Genomic DNA, 11,916 nt, shown 5'->3' on the forward strand with positions numbered 1-11,916 from the left:
AATGGTAAGTAACTTCATCAAAGACATTTTTAAATGGCACATAGGGGAAATGGTTCTGGAGACAGTTCAGCAGTTCCACAAAATCAGGGAAGCTCTCAGAGCAACTGGAATGGGAGAAAGGAATTGCCACCCTTGCTGTCTGTATAAATTCTGTATCTAGGTTAGTTCTATGCTGCCTACAGGAGGCCTATATTAGTCTTCTGTGCTCCTCTCTCTTTCAAAGTCATTTTACAAAAACTTTCCACATGTATATACTGTATTTACTCAGGTTTCCCTAACTTCCCTTTCCCTCCCTCACCTGTTACTCCTCTGTCCCAAGATAATTTCACTTCTTCTTTTTTCTTAGATATACATACATCATTGTATGTGTTTATATGAAACTAGAAATTAAGATTGAAACAAAACACACTGTATTTATCTTTCTGAGACTGACTTAATCCTCTTACAATGACTATCTCCAGTGAGTCTGTTTTCCTGAAAAAAAAATGACGTGGTTTTGTTCTTTATGACTGGAAAAATTCTATTGTGAATACATATCACATTTTCTTTATCTGGTCGTCTGTGGATGGACACCTCAGTTGGCTCTGTGTTTGCTATCGTTCATTGTGCTTCAGTAAACACAGATGTTCGAGTATCTTGGTGATGTGTTGACTTGAAGCCCTTTGGAAAGCACCCAGTGGCGATAGAGAAGGTCATATGGAAAATCTCGTGTTAACTTTTTGATGAACCTCCATACTGTTTGTTGCAGTGGCCGAGTTAGTCTACATTTCCATCAGCAGTCCAGAAGGGTCCCCTTTTCCACACCCACCAGTGTTGGTTGTCAGTCTTATGAGACCATTCAGTCCTTGACTCATCCCAAGCTCCTCATCACAATCTCTGACCTGCTATGGAGTCTCCCTCCTCTCCCTTCAGCTGATGATGACCCCTGTGGCCACACCCAGAACAGCCAGGACAGTACCCACCTAAAGGTTCTTAACCCATTCACATCTTTACTTTCCCTTTTGCTATGTCATGTGGTGGTATTTTCTCAGGGTGTGGCCATGAGGATGTGGACATTTTGGGGGCCACTATTCAACACCATGCAGCTTATTCCAGGGCCTCTCGGGCTGTGTCCTTCAAGTATGTAATCAGAGCAAAGCACACTACTAAAGAGTTCTGCTAAATAATTCTGGAGATGTCCATGTTGTTCTTCCTTTTCATTCATTCATCATTCATTCATTCAGCATTCATTCAGCATTCATTCAGCATTCATTCATTCAACATTCATTCATCATTCATTCATTCATTCATTCATTCGTGTACTCAAATGTTTTTGAGGCAGTCTTATGTATCCCAGGCTGGCCTCCAACTCTCCATGCCTCAGATGATGAGTTCCAGCCTCTACCTCCTGTATGCTGAGGTAATAGTCAAAATCATGCCCAGTTTATACAGTGCTGGGGGTGGAGCATGGAACTTTGTGCATGCTGGGCAAGCACTCTACCAACTAAGCTATATTTCCAGTTCTCAAAGCCTTTACAATAAGAGTGTATGGTTGGCAGCAGTATCATTTGGGAACAGGGGAAATGCAGGATGTTTGGGAACCAGGATTTATGTCTAGATTCTGAACACTGTCCTGGAGAAGCCCTGGCCTGTCTCTTGATTGGTTGTCCTGAGAAGAGTCCCTCACAGATGGGCCCAAAGGTTTGTCTCTATGGTGATTCTACATGCTGTCAATCAGCAATATTAACTATCATGAGAGCTTTCATTAAACTGGATTCACTTCTCATCACCTCAAATGATTTTGATTCAAAGGCCTCCACTGTCCTATGTCCCTTCCCATGTCCCTTCCAACATTAGTGCCTTCTGATGGCATAAGGGCTTGAGTCGGGCATCCATATGATCCACCTCAAAACATTTTAAGGGTTCTCATTCTCGTATAAGTACTTGCCCTGTGCTTGCATGAAGTAGAGAGTGGGTGATGTCTGTAATTTTGTATCCTCCATATCTTGCTTACTACATCCTGGTTCCAGAGCTTCCTGAGAGCTTCCTATACTCTCTTTCCTCTTGCTGCATTGGGCAGATCATTTTTTCCCTTAATATCTACCCTTTCAAAGCTGAGCAGAACAGGGCTTGGGTCACTAAAGTGTTTGCTTCACAAGCATGAGGACCTGAGCTCAATCCCCAAGAAAGAACATAAAAGGAGCCAAGGTTATACGTTTCTAGGGAAGTGAAGAGAGGCAGTTTCCTGAGGCACACTTGCCAGACATCCTAACCTACTTTGATAGATAGACCAAAGTCAATGACAAACCCTGTCTCAAAAACCAAGATGGATGGTGTCTGAAAAGTGAAAACCAAGACTGTCATGTGGCCTAAGCAGACAGAGACACAGGGGCAGGGCCATTGTTTAGGACTCATAATTCATATCCAAGAATCCATGTGGTTTCTCAATACGTGCTCATACTCATCATCCAAGAAGCTTCTGTATGCTGCAGACAAAGGCTGTTACAGAGAACCATGGCTGGTCAAGCCTAGCTAGCCTGAACTGGGACATCCACAGAAAAACCCTACACCCAACACTCAGGAATATCCTAGAGGTGGACACAGACAGATTGTAAGAGCCAGAGAACCAGGACAATTGTTGTAACATAACAGGAATGCTGTTCCTGTGAATGCTTAGCAATATGGCTGCCTGTGTACAGCTACACAAGGCAACACAGCAACACAGATGGGGAAAGACTCATAAGGCTCCAGCCTTAGCCAAAGGGCTATAGGCAAACAATGGCTGCTAAGAGGAGAGTTAACTTCCTTTATGGATGACCCTGATAGGTCCACCAAGTCTAAGTGGTCAGCCCTAAACCCGTGTACATACTGGGCAACTCTAATTGGACTCAGTAGATTATGTACCACCTACATGCATATTTATAACTTATCATATATTATATTTATAAAGGAGAACATGGGTTTAATAGGAAGATATGAGGTGGCACTGGAAGAGCTGGAAAGGAGAGGTGGATGGGTGGAAATGATGTAAATACAGTGTGCTTATTATAGATGACAGGCTCAAAAATGGTTCATGGAATTAAACAAATCTTTAGATCTATTTAGCATTCATCAGAGCCATCTGACCTCTGTTTTGATGGGTCTTCAGGTTCTTCAGAGCACAGAGGTTATATACTTATGGCCATATTCCCACAGGACTGGGGAGAACAGGAAAACAAAACTGGATGAACCAGAGGACTGCTCATTACAGCTTCTCGTGGCTTTGCATACAGGATCTCTACTAAAGGTCTGAAAGAAGACTGGGTAGAGTTCACTCCGTCACTACTGCTGCCCCTGCTCTGAAGTTCTCTAAGTACATGCTAACACTTGTGTTTCACAAACCAGAGGGCTGGAGGCAAGTTTGAACACGTACATTTCACACACAATGGATCAGTTTCCAATCCAATTAAAGGAAGTTAATAATTGGTCCCATTATAACAATTACCAGTGTTTTTAACCTGTATTAGTCAGGAATGGTTTCCTATACAGCCAGTTCCAGAGGACTGAGCTTTCTCTACCTCGGAAGGTAACAGGCTAGAGTATCTGCCCAGCACTCTTTTTCCTTGTTCTTCCACCATGCCCTCACCCCTGCTTCCCAGGCTCTGTGAACTCTTGACCTGTCTCTTCCTTCTGGCCCCTTCCCATAGCCTCTCTGAATGTAAGGAAATCTTTATCATGTTTTCTGAGGATCTCTTGAACTCAGGGTCCCAAGATTTACCCCATTACCCATAAAAAAATGTGTACTTTTAGATTTTTGGACACTCCTTTTTCTGAACCCTGGTGCGGGACTTTTGGTTCTAGGTGTTTCTCTGAAATCAACATGATCTGACCTCCTTTCTCACAACCTCTGCTAGGGCAGAGGTGGAATTGTGAGGATACTTAGGTAACCATGCCCATTGGCAAGCAGAAGCAAGAGACAGGCTGAAGGCAAATGTTGCCAGCTCTCATTGCTTGTCCTGTGGATGAGACAGAGGAGGTGTGAAGGGTCCATTTGCAGGTCAGAGAAGAGGCTCAGGGGATGTCCTTCTTGCTTGGTGCAGTCTTTCTGTGACACCCATTTCTAACTCCTGATATCCTCTTCTACTCTACAAGCCCTTGGTATTAGTCAGAACTTTTTGCAGAGCAGAACTGATAGGGTGTGTGTGTGTGTGTGTGTGTGTGTGTGTGTGTGTGTGTGTGTGTGTGTGTATACTAATAGGATATTTATAATGACATATATTATATATAAGTAATATATAAGTATTTATGTGTATATATATTGATAGGATATCTATAATGATATATATATAATATATAAATAATATATATCATATATATTGTCTCTATATATTTATCATATTTATCCTATCAGTATAGTATATCCTATCAGATTAGAGATCCTATACATATCTAGAATACATACATACATACATACATACATACATACATACATACATACATAATTTGAATGTGTTCTAGACTTTATATATTTAGACCAAAGGTGGTCTTTAGTCTGGCCAGTTTAGCAATGGCTGTCTCCTGAAAAAAGTTCAGAATCCTGTAGTTCAGTTCTTGAGGCTGAATATCTCTGCTGGTCTTCCTACATTAGAATCCTAAAAAAGTAGGTTCTAATATAAGCCCAGAATGCCTTAGCAGCAGAATTGATAAACTTGCCAGCAAGAGTGAGAGGAAGCAAACCAAAAGTAAAAGCTTCTGTCTTCCTTTGTTGTCGGTAGCCAACAAAGGTTTGGTCCATATTTAGGGTCCAAACATAAATGATTCAATAAATAAAACTCCTTCTCAAATGTGCCCAGTTGCTTGGGCTTTAGTTGATTACAGATGTTGTCATCACACCGCCAGAGACAGAGCCCATGGTAGTCACTCTTCTTATTGCCAGAATAAAATCTCAGCGTCTTAAGGATGGAAGTGTTTCTTATGGCCCACAGCCCAAGGGTACATCATGGCGGGGAAGGCCTGCAGCAGGAGAGTGGGGAGGTCGGTCATGGTGCACTTCATGGTCAGGAAACATGTCAGCTAGCTCTCTCCTTTTCACTCTGTCCCACGAAATAATGACACCCACGGTTAAGTTGTGTCCTCCCTACTCAGTTAAATCCCTCTGACAACACTGTCACAGATACATCCAAAAGAATCAGTGGTGATTCTGGACAATCACCACAGACCTCACATTTTTGATTATAGTATTTCATGCATGTATAAAGTGAGCACTGGAGGCTGGGGATTTAGCTCAGTGGTAGAGTGCTAGCAAGCGCAAGGCCCTGGGTTCGGTCCTCAGCTCTGGAAAACAAAAAGAAAAAGAAAAAGAAAAAATAAAGTGAGCACTGGTCAAATTGAGGTAATTAGCATTTCCCTCTTATTTCTGATTTGACAGTTCAGCACCCTTTTTCTATCTACAACATTGCTATGGTTTGGCTTTGAAGTGTCTCCAAAGTCTCAGATATTGAAAGTTTTGTCCTTAGATGATGTCACTATGTGGGAAAGTGATGGAAATTTTAGAGTGCGGAGCCTAGCTTAAGTAAGTAGGTTGTCCCTCTTTGTCTCTCTGTTTCTCTTTCCCTCTCATCCCCCCCTCCCCATTCCTCTCCACTCCTCTCTGTCTCCACCATGAGATGAACAAGCTCTGACACACACTCGTACACTTCTGCCGCCATGATGTTCTGCCTCATTATGAGCCCCAAATCAACAATGCCAAGGACTGAGCTGAAACCTATGAAACTGTGAGATTTTTCCCTTTAAGCTGTTTGTGTTCAGAGACCTGGTTACCCCACCGGTGCCACTGAACATTTAAATGTATCCTCCCTACTTATACTTGGTACCTACTCTCTGGTCTTTCCCCAAAAGCCTCGAGCCTCTAGTAATGAACATTCCACTCTCGCCTACTTAGAAATTAACTTGTTAGCCTTCACATCTGGGAGAGAATATAAAGCTTATGTCTTTCGGTATCTGACTTCTTTTATATATTAATATTTTTCGCTTATAAATTTAAAAATCATATCACTTATATATCAAATTTATATTAGATATTATAAATACATTAAATTTATTAATTATACATTTAAAATGTAAACAACAGTTCCAAATGTATTAATTTAATACTTAAGTATTATACATTATGTAAGAAAAAATATTTAAGTTTATTTAAGAACACATAAGGGGTTGGGGATTTAGCTCAGTGGTAGAGCGCTTGCCTAGCAAGCACAAGGCCCTGGGTTTGGTCCCCAGCTCCGAAAAAAAGAAAAAAGAAAAAAAAAAAAAGAAAAAAAAAGAAAAAAAAGAACACATAAGACTCCCAAACATAAATGAGAAAAGACAATCTCATAAAAATTACTTTTCACTATGATACATAATTTATTGGAGAGAAAATATTAATATTTGCTATTTGATATGAATTAATATGAGACATTAATGCTTAAAATATTAAATACTATAATGTATAATACTCTACTAATAACTTACTTTTATGGCTAAATAATATTCTGTTGCATATATGCATCGCATTTCTTACAATGTTTTAGTCACTGTTGGACACCTAGATTGACTCCGTATCATTTAGCTGTTGTAAATCAAAGTCCAATAAGCCTGGGCCTGTAGTTGTCTGCCTGGTGTACTGGCTTCACTTCCTTTGAAAATGTATCCAGGAGTGGAATAGGTAGATCGTTGGGTAGATCTGGTTTTGGGTTTGAGGAGACTCGCCACACTGCCGTCTACAGTGACCCCCATTTTTTTCTTTTGATAAAAGTCATTCCTATCAGGATAAAAGGATATCTCATATCTAATTGTGACTCTGAATTACATTTCCCTGATGACCAGTGAGGTCAGACATTTTCCACATGTATTTGGCCGTTTATATTTCTCTTTTGACAGTTTTCTATTTAGATCACTAGACCATTATTAACTGTATTGTTTGGGTTTATCTGGTGTGTGTGTGTGTGTGTGTGTGTGTGTGTGTGTGTGTGTGTGAGAGAGAGAGAGAGAGAGAGAGAGAGAGAGATTAATTCCTGATTTATTCATTCTGAGCATTAGCATTCGTGAGATGAATAGTTTGGAAGCGTTTTCTTCCATTCTGCCGTTCATCTAACCCTCCACTGTACAGAGGCCTCTTAGTTTGACAGAAACCCATCAATCACGGTTCCAAATTTTGTTTTGCTCTCTGCGTTTTTGAAGTCTTACCAAAAATACCATTTCTAAAAATTAAACAAACCAAACATTTAGCTGGACAGTGGTGGTGCAAGCCTTTAATCCCACCACTCAGGAGGCAGAGGGAGGAGAATTGCTCTCAGTTTGAAACCCTGTGTCAACAAACAAACAAACAAAGAAACAAACAAACCATTGCTTATACCAATGTCTTGAGCTTCTCCCCAGTTCTCTCTTAGAAGTTTCATGGTGTTAGGTTCTGTGCTCACATCTTTGATTCATTTTATCTTTAGTTTCATTTTATTGGTGTGGTGAGAAATGCATGCTGAGAAGCAGAATGTTCTAGCTTCCTCTCTGTGGCTGTGATAAAACACTGCCTGAAAGCAGCTTAGGGGAGGAAAGGGTGTATTTCTTCCCACACTTCTAGGTTGCAGTCCACTATTGCCCGAAGTCAGAGCAGGAACACAAGGCAAGACTTGAAGGCAAGATGCATGGTTGTTGGTCCATGAATCAGCACCTTCAGGGAACTCACTCATAGCTGAACAAATACGGCAGCAGAAACCAGGAATCTGCCTGATGGGTGACTCTGGCTAACTCATAGTTATCAAGCCTTTTATGCAGCCCAGGGCCACCTGCGAGGGAATGGTACTGCCCATAGTGGGCTAAGACCTCTTGCATCAATTAGTGATCAAGATACTCTTCCACAGAACAATTTGATGGCAATTCCTCAACTGAAGCTTCTCCTCTCAGAAGAATCTAGGCTATGTCAAGTTAAACATGCCGCTGTGACTTGCCCACAGTGAGGAACTGTGAAACCTGGAACTGTGAGCCAGCACAGCCTTTGCTCCCTTAAGTTGCTTTTACCAAGATAATTCCATCATAGCAATAGGAAATGAACTAAGATACTAGCCTTTCTGAAGTCATATTCTGAGCACTGTTGTTGAAAATCGTGTGGCCTAGGATCCATAGATTTACTTTTAGGATCTCTCGGTTTTTATGCCCACCCCATGCTGTTTCCATTGCTGGATTTATGATTTGAGACCAGGTCTTATGATGCACCTAGCCTTTCTCTTTTGTCTCAGCATTTCTTTATCTACGTGTGGCCTTGTCTGTTTCCATGTAGACTTTAGGATTGTTCTTCCCATTTCTATAAGGAATACCATTGATATTTTGGTGGTAATTAGCATTAAATTTGTGACTCACTTTGGATAACATGAATGTTTTAACGATATTAATATTAATATTACATCTTCCAATCTTTGAAAAGCTTTTTCTTTCTTTGCTATCTTTTCAAATGATCTCATGTAATTTTTTTTTTTGTAGAGAACGTCTACTTCCTCGGATAAATTTATTCCTAGGTATTTCTGGTAGCTATTGTGAATGTAGTTATTTACGGTTCCTTTCTCAGCAAGTTCATTATCAGTGTATGTAAACGCTACCGAGTTTTATATCTTGTTCCTCTACTGGTTAAGTTTATGATTTCTAATGGTCTTTTAGTGAAGTCTTTAGACTCTGTAGTCGAATCTTTAAACTACAGGGAGATAAAGTTGCTGGTGCCTGTATACACAAAATTGAGTATAACTTTTGACTTCCCCAGAACATAACAAGTAATAGCTTGCAGTTGTCCCGTTGCCTTATCTAAGCGGAAACAGCCAATGAACACCTATGTGCTATACTGTCTGATACTGAAAAACAGACAAGGACTATAAGAAATCATCTTTTACTGGGATACACAATTTATTGGAAAAACTGTTCATGTTGAAAGATCAGTGCATGCTTGCAGACTTATAAGTAGACATCACAAAACAAACTCACCACAGTAGCAGTGGAAGGGAGCTATAAAATTATTACCGTGGTACAGTATTACTGGAACTAATTTTATGCGGGTGTGATGGGGCACTACATCTTTGTGTACACGCACATTTCTCTTCACCGTAATGGCACCAAGTAGGGCACATGTTTATGTGTATGAGTTTCAATGCTTTTTTTTTTTCCCACGCTAGTCTGAAAATTCCTTTGTAGACCAGAGGGTGGCCTTAAACTCAAGATTTGCCTGCTTCTACCTTCCAAGTGCTGGGACATACATCACCATGGCCACCAGCAAATTTTGGTAAGTGTGTGCATATATGTTTTTGTTCCTGTATACATGGACATGTACTCATGGATGTGGAGACAACAGAGCTGTGTTTGTATCAGTGTCTTCCCTAATTGATCTTCTACCTTCCCTTTTTTAAAGATAGTGTCTCTCACTGATCCTAAAGCTCAGTGATTTGGCTAAGCTCACTAGCTAACAACTCACAGGAATCCTCCTGTCTCACATCCCCAACACTGTGGTGACAGAAACATGCCACCAGGCCTGGATTTTTTTTTTACATGATTTCCGGAGAATCCAAATCCTCATGGTTATTATCTACCTAGTCATCTCCCTAGTCACATGTTAACTTTTTGCATTACATGTATGTATAGTTAATGGTAGTATTTTTTTGTACTTTTGTAGTATTTTTGTTAAGTATGCCCATACTTAACTTTTACACTTATAAGCTTTATAGTTCACCTTTGCATCATTTCAAATTGTTGCAATACTCAGAAGGAAACTTTGCTTATCAGCAGATCTGTATAATTCAGACCCATGGCTGTTCAGGGGGCAATGGTTTCTATGGTCACAGCAGCAACAAACAGGGATAGTCTGGCTCCCTTCCTTCTTATTTTCTTTAAGATTTACTTTGTTGACCACATTATTTGTGTGGGGGAATGTGCACAGTTATACATGGAGTCTAGGTAAGAGCTTCAGATCTCCTGGAGCTGGGGTCCCAGACATTATGAGCCACCAAGTGTATGGGGTGTGGGGACTGGACTCGGCCTCTGGAAGAACAGCAGGCATTCTTAACTGCTGAGACGTCTCCTCAGCACCGTCCCTTTCTGCTCATATGTCCCCATCTTCCTTTCTTGCCTTTCTAAGCTAGGACATTTAGTAATAAATAACAGAAGTGAAAATGGACACTGATAATCATATCCTGCTCCAGATCTTAGGGAAAATGATGTCCACTCTTCTGGCCGTGCATGGTGGTTACTGTGGGTTTGTGACAGACATTGCTATATTGAGGTTTATGCCTTCTGTGAATAATTTTCACAGAGTTTTTTTTTATCATAAGGAAATGCTGGGCTGTATTGCATTCACACTCCACATACTTTCCCGTTGTCACTCAGTACGGTGTCTGATGTAGATAGCCAGTAAGTACTTGGTAAATGAGAAAATAGGATTGGGTATTCTTGGAGTTTGGATATTGTCAGGCCTGATTGGAAAGTCAGTGGTCCAAATAAAATTATACTCATACTCAGAGCTAAAATCAACCAAGTAGAAACAAAAAGGACCATAGAAAGAATCAACAGAACCAAAAGTTGGTTCTTGGAGAAAATCAACAAGATAGATAAACCCTTAGCCAGACTAACGAGAGGACACAGAGAGTGGGTCCAAATTAACAAAATCAGAAATGAAAAGGGAGACATAACTACAGATTCAGAGGAAATTCAAAAAATCATCAGATCTTACTATAAAAGCCTATATTCAACAAAATTTGAAAATCTGCAGGAAATGGACAATTTCCTAGACAGATACCAGGTACCGAAATTAAATCAGGAACAGATAAACCAGTTAAACAACCCCATAACTCCTAAGGAAATAGAAGCAGTCATTAAAGGTCTCCCAACCAAAAAGACCCCAGGCCCAGACCAGTTTAGTGCAGAATTCTATCAGACCTTCATAGAAGACCGCATACCAATACTATCCAAACTGTTCCACAAAATTGAAACAGATGGAGCCCTACCGAATTCCTTCTATGAATCCACAATTACTCTTATACCTAAACCACACAAAGACACAACAAAGAAAGAGAACTTCAGACCAATTTCCCTTATGAATATCGACGCAAAAATACTCAATAAAATTCTGGCAAACCGAATTCAAGAGCACATCAAAACAATCATCCACCATGATCAAGTAGGCTTCATCCCAGGCATGCAGGGATGGTTTAATATACGGAAAACCATCAACCTGATCCATTATATAAACAAACTGAAAGAACAAAACCACATGATCATTTCATTAGATGCTGAGAAAGCATTTGACAAAATTCAACACCCCTTCATGATAAAAGTCCTGGAAAGAATAGGAATTCAAGGCCCATACCTAAACATAGTAAAAGCCATATACAGCAAACCAGTTGCTAACATTAAACTAAATGGAGAGAAACTTGAAGCAATCCTACTAAAATCAGGGACTAGACAAGGCTGCCCACTCTCTCCCTACTTATTCAATATAGTTCTTGAAGTTCTAGCCAGAGCAATCAGACAACAAAAGGAGATCAAGGGGATACAGATCGGAAAAGAAGAGGTCAAAATATCACTATTTGCAGATGACATGATAGTATATTTAAGTGATCCCAAAAGTTCCACCAGAGAACTACTAAAGCTGATAAACAACTTCAGCAAAGTGGCTGGGTATAAAATTAACTCAAATAAATCAGTAGCCTTCCTCTACACAAAAGAGAAACTAGCCGAGAAAGAAATTAGGGAAACGACACCCTTCATAATAGACCCAAACAATATAAAGTACCTCGGTGTGACTTTAACCAAGTAAAAGATCTGTACAATAAGAACTTCAAGACACTGAAGAAAGAAATTGAAGAAGACCTCAGAAGATGGAAAGATCTCCCATGCTCATGGATTGGCAGGATTAATACAGTAAAAATGGTCATTTTACCAAAAGCA

Source organism: Rattus norvegicus, chromosome 13, assembly GCF_021556685.1.
Source record: "Rattus norvegicus strain SHRSP/BbbUtx chromosome 13, alternate assembly SHRSP_T2T, whole genome shotgun sequence".
NCBI lineage: Eukaryota > Metazoa > Chordata > Mammalia > Rodentia > Muridae > Rattus > Rattus norvegicus.